This window comes from Salmo salar, chromosome 03 (genome assembly GCF_965601325.2).
Source record: "Salmo salar chromosome 03, fSalSal1, whole genome shotgun sequence".
Classification (NCBI taxonomy): Eukaryota; Metazoa; Chordata; class Actinopteri; order Salmoniformes; family Salmonidae; genus Salmo; species Salmo salar.
This window is the reverse complement of record NC_138293.1, coordinates 50,249,812-50,259,808: the sequence shown is the minus strand read 5'-3', so window position 1 is coordinate 50,259,808 and position 9,997 is coordinate 50,249,812.

The following is a 9,997-nucleotide window of genomic DNA, read 5'->3' as shown; positions in this document are numbered from 1 at the left end:
TGCTGGAGCGCGTGCTTCAGGGGGGGCTGCTATGGTGACCAGTGAGCGGAGATAAGGGGGGACGATACCTAGCAGGATCTTGTAGATGACCTGGAGCCAGTGGGTTTGGCGACTGGTATGAAGCGAGGGCCAGCCAACGAGAGCGTACAGGTCGCAGTGGTGGGTAGTATATGGGGCTTTGGTGACAAAACGGATGGCACTGTGATAGACTGCATCCAGTTTATTGAGTAGGGTATTGGAAGCTATGTTGTAAATGACATCGCTGAAGTCGAGGATCGGTAGGATGGTCAGTTTTACGAGGGTATGTTTGGCAGCATGAGTGAAGGATGCTTTGTTGCGAAATAGGAGGCCAATTCTAGATTTAACTTTGGATTGGAGATGTTTGATGTGAGTCTGGAAGGAGAGCTTACAGTCTAACCAGACACCTAGGTATTTGTAGTTGTCCACATATTCTAAGTCAGAACCGTCCAGAGTAGTGATGCTGGACGGGCGGGCAGGTGCGGGCATCGATCGGTTGAAGAGCATGAATTTAGTTTTACTTGTATTTAAGAGCAGTTGGAGGCCATGGAAGGAGAGTTGTATGGCATTGAAGCTCGTCTGGAGGGTTGTTAACACAGTGTCCAAAGAGGGGCCAGAAGTATACAGAATGGTATTGTCTGCGTAGAGGTGGATCAGAGACTCACCAGCAGCAAGAGCGACATCACTGATGTATACAGAGAAAAGAGTTGGCCCAAGAATTGAACCCTGTGTCACCTCCATAGAGACTACCAGAGGCCTGGACAACAGGCAATCCGATTTGACACATTGAACTCTATGAGAGAAGTAGTTGGTGAACCAGGCAAGGCAATCATTTGAGAAACCAAGGCTATTGAGTCTGCCGATGAGGATGTGGTGATTGACAGAGTCGAAAGCCTTGGCCAGGTCAATGAATACGGCAGCACAGTATTGTTTCTTATCGATGGCGGTTACGATATCGTTTAGGACCTTGAGTGTGGCTGAGGTGCACACATGACCAGCTCTGAAACCAGATTGCATAGCGGAGAAGGTGCGGTGGGATTCGAAATGGTCGGTAATCTGTTTGTTGACTTGCTTTCCAAGACCTTAGAAAGGCAGGGTAGGATAGATATAGGTCTGTAGCAGTTTGGGTCAAGAGTGTCCCCTCCTTTGAAGGGGGGATGACAGCAGCTGCTTTCCAATCTTTTGGAATCTCAGACGACACGAAAGAGAGGTTGAACAGGCTAGTAATAGGGGTTGCAACAATTTCGGCAGATAATTTTAGAAAGAAAGGGTCCAGATTGTCTAGCCCGGCTGATTTGTAGGTGTCCAGACTTTCAGAACATCAGCTGACTGGATTTGGGAGAAGGAGAAATGGGGAAGGCTTGGGCGAGTAGCTGTGGGGGGTGCAGTGCAGTTGACTGCGGTAGGGGTAGCCAGGTGGAAAGCATGGCCAGCCATAGAAAAATGCTTATTGAAATTCTCAAATCATAGTGGATTTATCGGAGGTGACAGAGTTTCCTATCCTCAGTGCAGTGGGCAGCTGGGAGGAGGTGTTCTTATTCTCCATGGACTTTACAATGTCCCAGAACTTTTTTGAGTTTGTGTTGCAGGAAGCAAATTTCTGCTTGAAAAAGCTAGCCTTGGCTTTTCTAACGGCCTGTGTATATTGGTTTCTAACTTCCCTGAAAAGTTGCATATCACGGGGGCTGTTCGATGCTAATGCAGAACGCCACAGGATGTTTTGTGTTGGTTAAGGGCAGTCAGGTCTGGAGAGAACCAAGAGCTATATCTGTTCCTGGTTCTAAATTTCTTGAATGGGGCATGCTTATTTAAGATGGTGAGGAAGGCATTTAAAAAAAATAACCAGGCATCCTCTACTGACGGGATGAGGTCAATATCCTTCCAGGATACCCGGGCCAGGTCGATTAGAAAGGCCTGCTCGCTGAAATGTTTCAGGGAGCGTTTGACAGTGATGAGTGGAGGTCGTTTGACCGCTGACCCATTACGGATGCAGGCAATGAGGCAGTGATCGCTGAGATCTTGGTTGAAAACAGCAGAGGTGTATTTAGAGGGCAAGTTGGTTAGGATGATATCTATGAGGGTGCCCGTGTTTACGGCTTTGGGGTGGTACCTGGTAGGTTAATTGATAATTTGTGTGAGATTGAGGGCATCAAGCTTAGATTGTAGGATGGCTGGGGTGTTAAGCATGTCCCAGTTTCGGTCACCTAGCAGCACAAGCTCTGAAGATAGATGGGGGGCAATCAGTTCACATATGGTGTCCAGAGCACAGCTGTTTTTAGAGAGATGGATTTTTAGAAGTAGAAGTTGAAATTGTTTGGGTACAGACCTGGATAGTAGGACAGAACTGTTTAGGCTCTCTCTCCAGTAGATTGCAACACCACCCCCTTTGGCCATTCTATCTTGTCTGAAAATGTTGTAGTTAGGGATGAAGATTTCAGAGTTTTTGGTGGACTTCCTAAGCCAGGATTCAGACACGGCTAGGACATCCGGGTTGGCAGAGTGTGCTAAAGCAGTGAATAAAACAAACTTAGGGAGAAGGCTTCTAATGTTAACATGCATGAAACCAAGGCTTTTACGGTTACAGAAGTCATCAAAAGAGAGCACCTGGGGAATAGGAGTGGAGCTAGGCACTGCAGGGCCTGGATTCACCTCTACATCACCAGAGGAACAGAGGAGGAGTAGGATAAGGGTACGGCTAAAAGCTATGAGAATTGGTCGTCTATGATGTCCAGAATAGAGAGTAAAAGGAGCAGGTTTCTGGGGGCGATAAAATAGCTTCAAGGTTTAATGTACAGACAAAGGTATGGTAGGATGTGAATACAGTGGAGGTAAACCTAGGCATTGAGTGATGATGAGAGAGATATTGTCTCTAGAAACTTAATTGAAACCAGAAGATGTCATAGCATGTGTGGGTGGTGGAACTGAAAGGTTGGATAAGGTATAATGAGCAGGGCTAGAAGCTCTACAGTGAAATAAGCCAATAAACACTAACCAGAACAGCAGTGATCATAAGGGTCCCGTGAGATTCAGACAGCTAGCCGGGGCATAGGTAGCAAGCTGGCTGAAGATGGAGGGAGGTCTGTTTTTAGCCACCTCGTGCGTTTCTGTCTGTAGATTAGTGGGGTTCCGTGTGGTAGGGAGACCAGTCCAATAGGCAAAATAGTTATAGTTATAGTGGCCCAAGAAAATTGTCCGATAGTCCGATTCAGATAGCAGCCGATTAGACAGCTAACGATTAGCGGGCCGCAGATGGGCGTTCAGGTTACGTCGCGACAGAGGGGCCAGTTGGATAACTCCCTCGGGCAGATAACGTCGGTAGTCCAGTCATGAAGGCCTGATGGGGCTCCGCATCGGCAGTAAAACCGGTCCGGATAGGTGATTGTAGCCCAGGAGTGGATGATGGAACTCTTCAGCTGGCTAGCTCCGGGATAATTGGTGTTTGCTCCTGAATCGATGTTATCCAATAGTCACTCGGGTAGCAGCTAGCTAGCTGCAAGATCCAGGTGTAAATGTCCAGAGCCTGCGGTAGAAATCCGGGGATATGGAGAGAAAATAGGTCCGGTATGCTCTGGTCTGAGTTGCGCTGTACAAAACTGGTGATAGCTCGAAAAGCTAAGGGATAGCTGATGACCGCCAACCATGGCTAGCTGAACTCCAACGTTAGCCAGTGAACTGCCCAACCTCTGGCTAGCTTCTGTTGTGGATTTCAGATTTGAGGTAAATAATACACTGCTCAAAAAAATAAAGGGAACACTTAAACAACACAATGTAACTCCAGGTCAATCACACTTCTGTGAAATCAAACTGTCCACTTAGGAAGCAATACTGATTGACAATAAATTTCACATGGTGTTGTGCAAATGGAATAGACAACAGGTGGAAATTATAGGCAATTAGCAAGACACCCCCAATAAAGGAGTGATTCTGCAGGTGGGGACCACAGACCACTTCTCAGTTCCTATGCTTCCTGGCTGATGTTTTGGTCACTTTTGAATGCTGGCGGTGCTTTCACTCTAGTGGTAGCATGAGACGGAGTCTACAACCCACACAAGTGGCTCAGGTAGTGCAGCTCATCCAGGATGGCACATCAATGAGAGCTGTGGCAAGAAGGTTTGCTGTGTCTGTCAGCGTAGTGTCCAGAGCATGGAGGCGCTACCAGGAGACAGGCCAGTACATCAGGAGACGTGGAGGAGGCCGTAGGAGGGCAACAACCCAGCAGCAGGACCGCTACCTCCGCCTTTGTGCAAGGAGGAGCAGGAGAAGCACTGCCAGAGCCCTGCAAAATGACCTCCAGCAGGCCACAAATGTGCATGTGTCTGCTCAAACGGTCAGAAACAGACTCCATGAGGGTGGTATGAGGGCCCGACGTCCACAGGTGGGGGTTGTGCTTACAGCCCAACACCGTGCAGAACGTTTGGCATTTGCCAGAGAACACCAAGATTGGCAAATTCACCACTGGTACCCTGTGCTCTTCACAGATGAAAGTAGGTTCACACTGAGCACGTGACAGACGTGACAGAGTCTGGAGACGCCGTGGAGAACGTTCTGCTGCCTGCAACATCCTCCAGCATGACCGGTTTGGCGGTGGGTCAGTCATGGTGTGGGGTGGCATTTCTTTGGGGGGCCGCACAGCCCTCCATGTGCTAGCCAGAGGTAGCCTGACTGCCATTAGGTACCGAGATGAGATCCTCAGACCCCTTGTGAGACCATATGCTGGTGCAGTTGGCCCTGGGTTCCTCCGAATTTAGACAATGCTAGACCTCATGTGACTGGAGTGTGTCAGCAGTTCCTGCAAGAGGAAGGCATTGATGCTATGGACTGGCCCACCCGTTCCCCAGACCTGAATCCAATTGAGCACATCTGGGACATCATGTCTCGCTCCATCCACCAACGCCACGTTGCACCACAGACTGTCCAGGAGTTGGCGGATGCTTTAGTCCAGGTCTGGGAGGAGATCCCTCAGAAGACCATCCGCCACCTCATCAGGAGCATGCCCAGGCGTTGTAGGGAGGTCATACAGGCACGTGGAGGCCACACACACTACTGAGCCTCATTTTGACTTGTTTCAAGGACATTACATCAAAGTTGCATCAGCCTGTAGTGTGGTTTTCCACTTTAATTTTGAGTGTGACTCCAAATCCAGACCTCCATGGGTTGATAAATTGGATTTCCATTGATTATTTTTGTGTGATTTTGTTGTCAGCACATTCAACTATGTAAAGAAAAAAGTATTTAATAAGATTATTTCTTTCATTCAGATCTAGGATGTGTTGTTTAAGTGTTCCCTTTATTTTTTTTGAGCAGTATACTTTTTTTTAAATTGGTGAGGTGGGTTGCAGGAGAGTATTTTGAGGTTGAGTTTTTAGAAAAAAAGATATGAAAAGATATGGGAAGAAAACATATATATATATATACATACACACATATATACATATATACACACACATATATACATTCATATATACACACACACACACTTATATATATATATATATATACATATATATATACATATATATATATATATACACATACATACATACATACATACATACATATATATATATATATATATACACATACATACATACATACATACATACATACATACATACATACATACATACATACATACATACATACATACATACATACATACATACATACATTACATACATACATACATACATATATATATATATATATACACACACACACAGGACACGACAAGAGGAGGACAAAGGTATCCATCCCTTTTCCCTAAGGAAAAACAGGAAGTTGTACAAACAGCTTAGGACTGTGTGGGAACCTGATTGGGAAAACATCCCATAGTGTTCACAAATACACTCACCTACACACATAGTAATTCAGTATATGGAGTTATGATGATGAAGCATAATATATGACAATGGTCAATTTAGATAGCTAATCTTTTCTTATCGATCCCTTTTCATCTTTTCTCCAGCGGATAACGGTTTGAACCCCACGTGGCCTCGGAAGCCCTTCCAGTTCATGGTATGTAACTCTGCATTTGCCTTTCTGCGCTTCGTGGTGTACGAGATCAACATGTTCCCTATCAACAGCCTCAAGACAGGTATGCACGCCAACAACACCCACTCGGATTGGCTAAGACAAGTATGACACACCCTGACTGGCTCTCTGACTAGCAGGATAGATTGACCTGGACATGGACAACTAATGGCGTCAAAACATTTCAGATTATCATTCTGTTTGCATTACTAGACCTATGGCTTTGTCTGTGTTATCTCAGGTTACTGGTCGGTCCCTCTGAAGAACAGTAATAATGAGGATCTGGAGCTGGCCTCTGTTGGTGTACATGGACATCACTTGGGCAGGGTGCGTACACTCACTGGACTCCACGACCCCTGTCAAAGTGCCCATCACAAATTTACTGGGAGAGACAGTTATTCACCCCTTCTCACTCCTCTCCTTCAACTTATTTTCTCTCCCTTTGCTAGGATGAGAATGGGGAGGTGCTGAGCTTGTTCCTGCCCGTAGGAGGTGCATCTGTGGCAGTGGTCACGCAGACAGGGCATAAGCGTCTGGGGATACAGGCTCCACGTCTTCAGCCTCCTCCATGTCCTCTCTGCCCCAGTCCCCAGCAGCTCAGACCAACAGAGGCAGCAAGGGCTCCTTCAAGGCCCGCTACCAGACACCCCTGAATGACTTCATCACAGGAGGCTCTGCTGGACCTGGACCCTCAGAACAGGAGGTATGTGTAAGGGTGCGTACTTCTATGTATAAACATGTGTTTCTATCTGTCTGTGTTTGAGCATTTAGGTGTTCTGTTTTGTGTGAGATTCTAGAGTGTCCTCTCTCTCCCACGCTCAGGATGGTGTGCAGGGCCAGAGTGGGCAGAGAGAATCGTGTTTAGGCCGGACCAAGCAGGGCGTATTCCAAGGCCCAGTCCCTCCCTATACTGATGATGTCACTGACTGCTGTGAACACTGTTTCTTTGGAAATGCCCACCACCGCTTTGGCCTACATTTCAGGCAGCTCTCTCTCTCTCTGCTCTCCATCTCCTCTGCGTGTCCCTCCCCCCTCTATGTAGTACGTGGGTGGTGGAAGAGAAGCTGTCAGTCACAGACAGGAAAGAGAAAAGACAAAAACAACACAAGAAACAAAAAAATGCTAAGAAGTTTCAGCCCTCGGCTAAGATGTCAGGAGATGGGGAATTTTTTGTTGTGGTCTACTCGAGCCCAAAAGTTTGTAAGGGAAAGGAGAGAGGAGGATGAGAGGGAGGGAAGAGATGAGGTAGAGTGAGCGAGTGAGCGAGAGGAAAAGATAACAGTTTGAAACTGTTTTCCAGGTTGAGTTATGATTATTCTCTTATCTGTACTGTGAGTAAATATATTTATTCCTGTTGTGCTGTTGGTCAGACAATGGCAGCAGAGCTTCTGTCACCATGTTTTTTTTACTTTTAAACATTCCTAATGTGATTTAAAAAAAAGTATGTGTAAAACACTGAGGCTATTTTAAACGTGTCTTTCCTCCACGTTTATCAATGGAGCAACTCAAGCCTTTACATACACACAGACACACACACAGGCTTTTCTTTCTTTGCCAAACTTGCATTCTGAAAAATGTCATTCCATTGCCTGTTTTGTGGTGTAAAAGCAGCTGCACTTTAGTCTCCCTAGAAGTAACATACAGTTGAAGTCGGAAGTTTACATACACTTAGGTTGGAGTCATTAAAACTAGTTTTTTCAACCACTCCACAAATTTCTTGTTAACAAACTATAGTTTTGGCAAGTCGGTTAGGACATCTACCTTGTGCATGACACAAGTAATGTTTCCAACAATTGTTTACAGACAGATTATTTCACTTATAATTCACTGTATCACAATTCCAGTGGGTCAGAAGTTTACATGAAGTTGACTGTGCCTTTAAACAGCTTGGAAAATTCCAGAAAATTATGTTATGGCTTTAGAAGCTTCTGATAGGCTAACTGACATAATTTGAGGCAGTTAGAGGTGTACCTGTGGATGTATTTCAAGGCCTACCTTCCAACTCCGTGCCTCTTTCCTTGACATCATGGGAAAATCAAAAGAAATCAGCCAAGACCTCAGAAAAATATTTGTAGACCTCCACACGTCTGGTTCATCCTTGGGAGCAATTTCCAAACACCTGAAGGTACCACGTTCATCTGAACAAACAATAGAACGCAAGTATAAAAACCATGGGACCACACAGCCGTCATACCGCTCAGGAAGAAGACGCATTCTGTCACCTAGAGATTAACGTACTTTGGTGCGAAAAGTGCAAATCCATCCCAGATCAACAGCAAAGGACCTTGTGAAGATGCTGGAAGAAACAAGTACAAAAGTATCTATATCCACAGTAAAACGAGTCCTATATCAACATAACCTGAAAGGCCGCTCAGCAAGGAAGAAGCCACTGCTCCAAAACCGCCATAAAAAAAACCCAGACTACGGGTTGCAACTGCACATGGGGACAAAGATCGTACTTTTGGGAGAAATGTCCTCTGGTCTGATGAAACAAAATTGGAACTGTTTGGCCATAATGACCATCATTATGTTTGGAGGAAGAAAGGGTGAGGCTTGCAAGCTGAAGAACACCATCCCAACCGTGCAGCACAGGGGTGGCAGCATCATGTGGGGGTGCTTTGCTGCAGGAGGGACTGGTGCACTTCACAAAATAGATGGCATCATGAGAAGGAAAATGATGTGGATATATTTAAGCAACATCTCAAGACATCAGTCAGGAAGTTAAAGCTTGGTCGCAAATGGGTCTTCCAAATGGACAATGACCCCAAGCATACTTCCAAAGTTGTAGCAAAATGGCTTAAGGACAACAAAGTCAAGGTATTGGAGTGGCCATCACAAAGCCCTGACCTCAATCCTATAGAAAATCTGTGGGCAAAACTGAAAAAGCGTGTGTGAGCAAGTAGGCCTAGGAACTTGACTCAGTTACACCAGCTCTGTCAGGAGGAATGGGCCCAACTTATTGTGTGAAGCTCGTGGAAGGCTACCCGAAACGTTTGACGCAAGTTAAACAATTTAAAGACAGTGCTACCAAATACTAATTGAGTGTATGTAAACTTCAAACCCTCTGGGAATGTGATGAAAGAAATAAAAGCTGAAATAAATCATTCTCTCTACTATTATTCTGACATTTCACATTCTTAAAATAAAGTGGTGATCCTAACTGACCTAAGACAAGGACTTTTTACTAGGATTAAATGTCAGGAATTGTGAAAAACGAAGTTTAAATGTATTTGGCTAAGGTATATGTGAACTTCCGACTTCAACTGTACAGTATAAACACTCTTACCCCCTATACCCTACGTCCCAAATGACACCCACATCCCCTACATACAGTGCATTTGAAAGTATTCAGACCCCTTCCCTTTTTCCACATTTTGTTACGTTACAGCCTTATTCGAAAATGTATTAAATACATTTGTTTCCCTCAAATCTACACACAATACCCCATAATGACAGAGCAAAAACAGGTTTAAGAAATTAAATGGAAGAAATGTTTAACCACCAAGGCTCTTCCTAGAGTTGGCTGTCCAGCCAAACTGAGAAACCAGGGGAGAAGTGCCTTGGTCAGGGAGGTGACCAAGAACCTGATGGTCACTCTGTGAGAGCTCCAGAGTTCCTCTGTGGAGATGGTAGAACCTTCCAGAAGGACAACCATCCATGCAGCACTCCATCAATCAGGCCTTTATGGTGGAGAGGCCAGACGGAAGCCACTCCTCAGTGAAAGGCACATGGCAGCCTGCTTGTAGTTAAAAGGCACCTAAAGGACTCTGACCATGAAAAACAAGATTCTCTGGTCTGATGAAACCAAGATGGAACTCTTTGGCCTGAATACCAAGCGTCACATCTGGAGGAAACCTGGCACCATTCCTATGGTGAAGCATGGTGGTGGCAGCATCATGCTGCGGGGATATTTTTCAGCAGCAGGGACTGGGAGACTAGTCAGGATCAA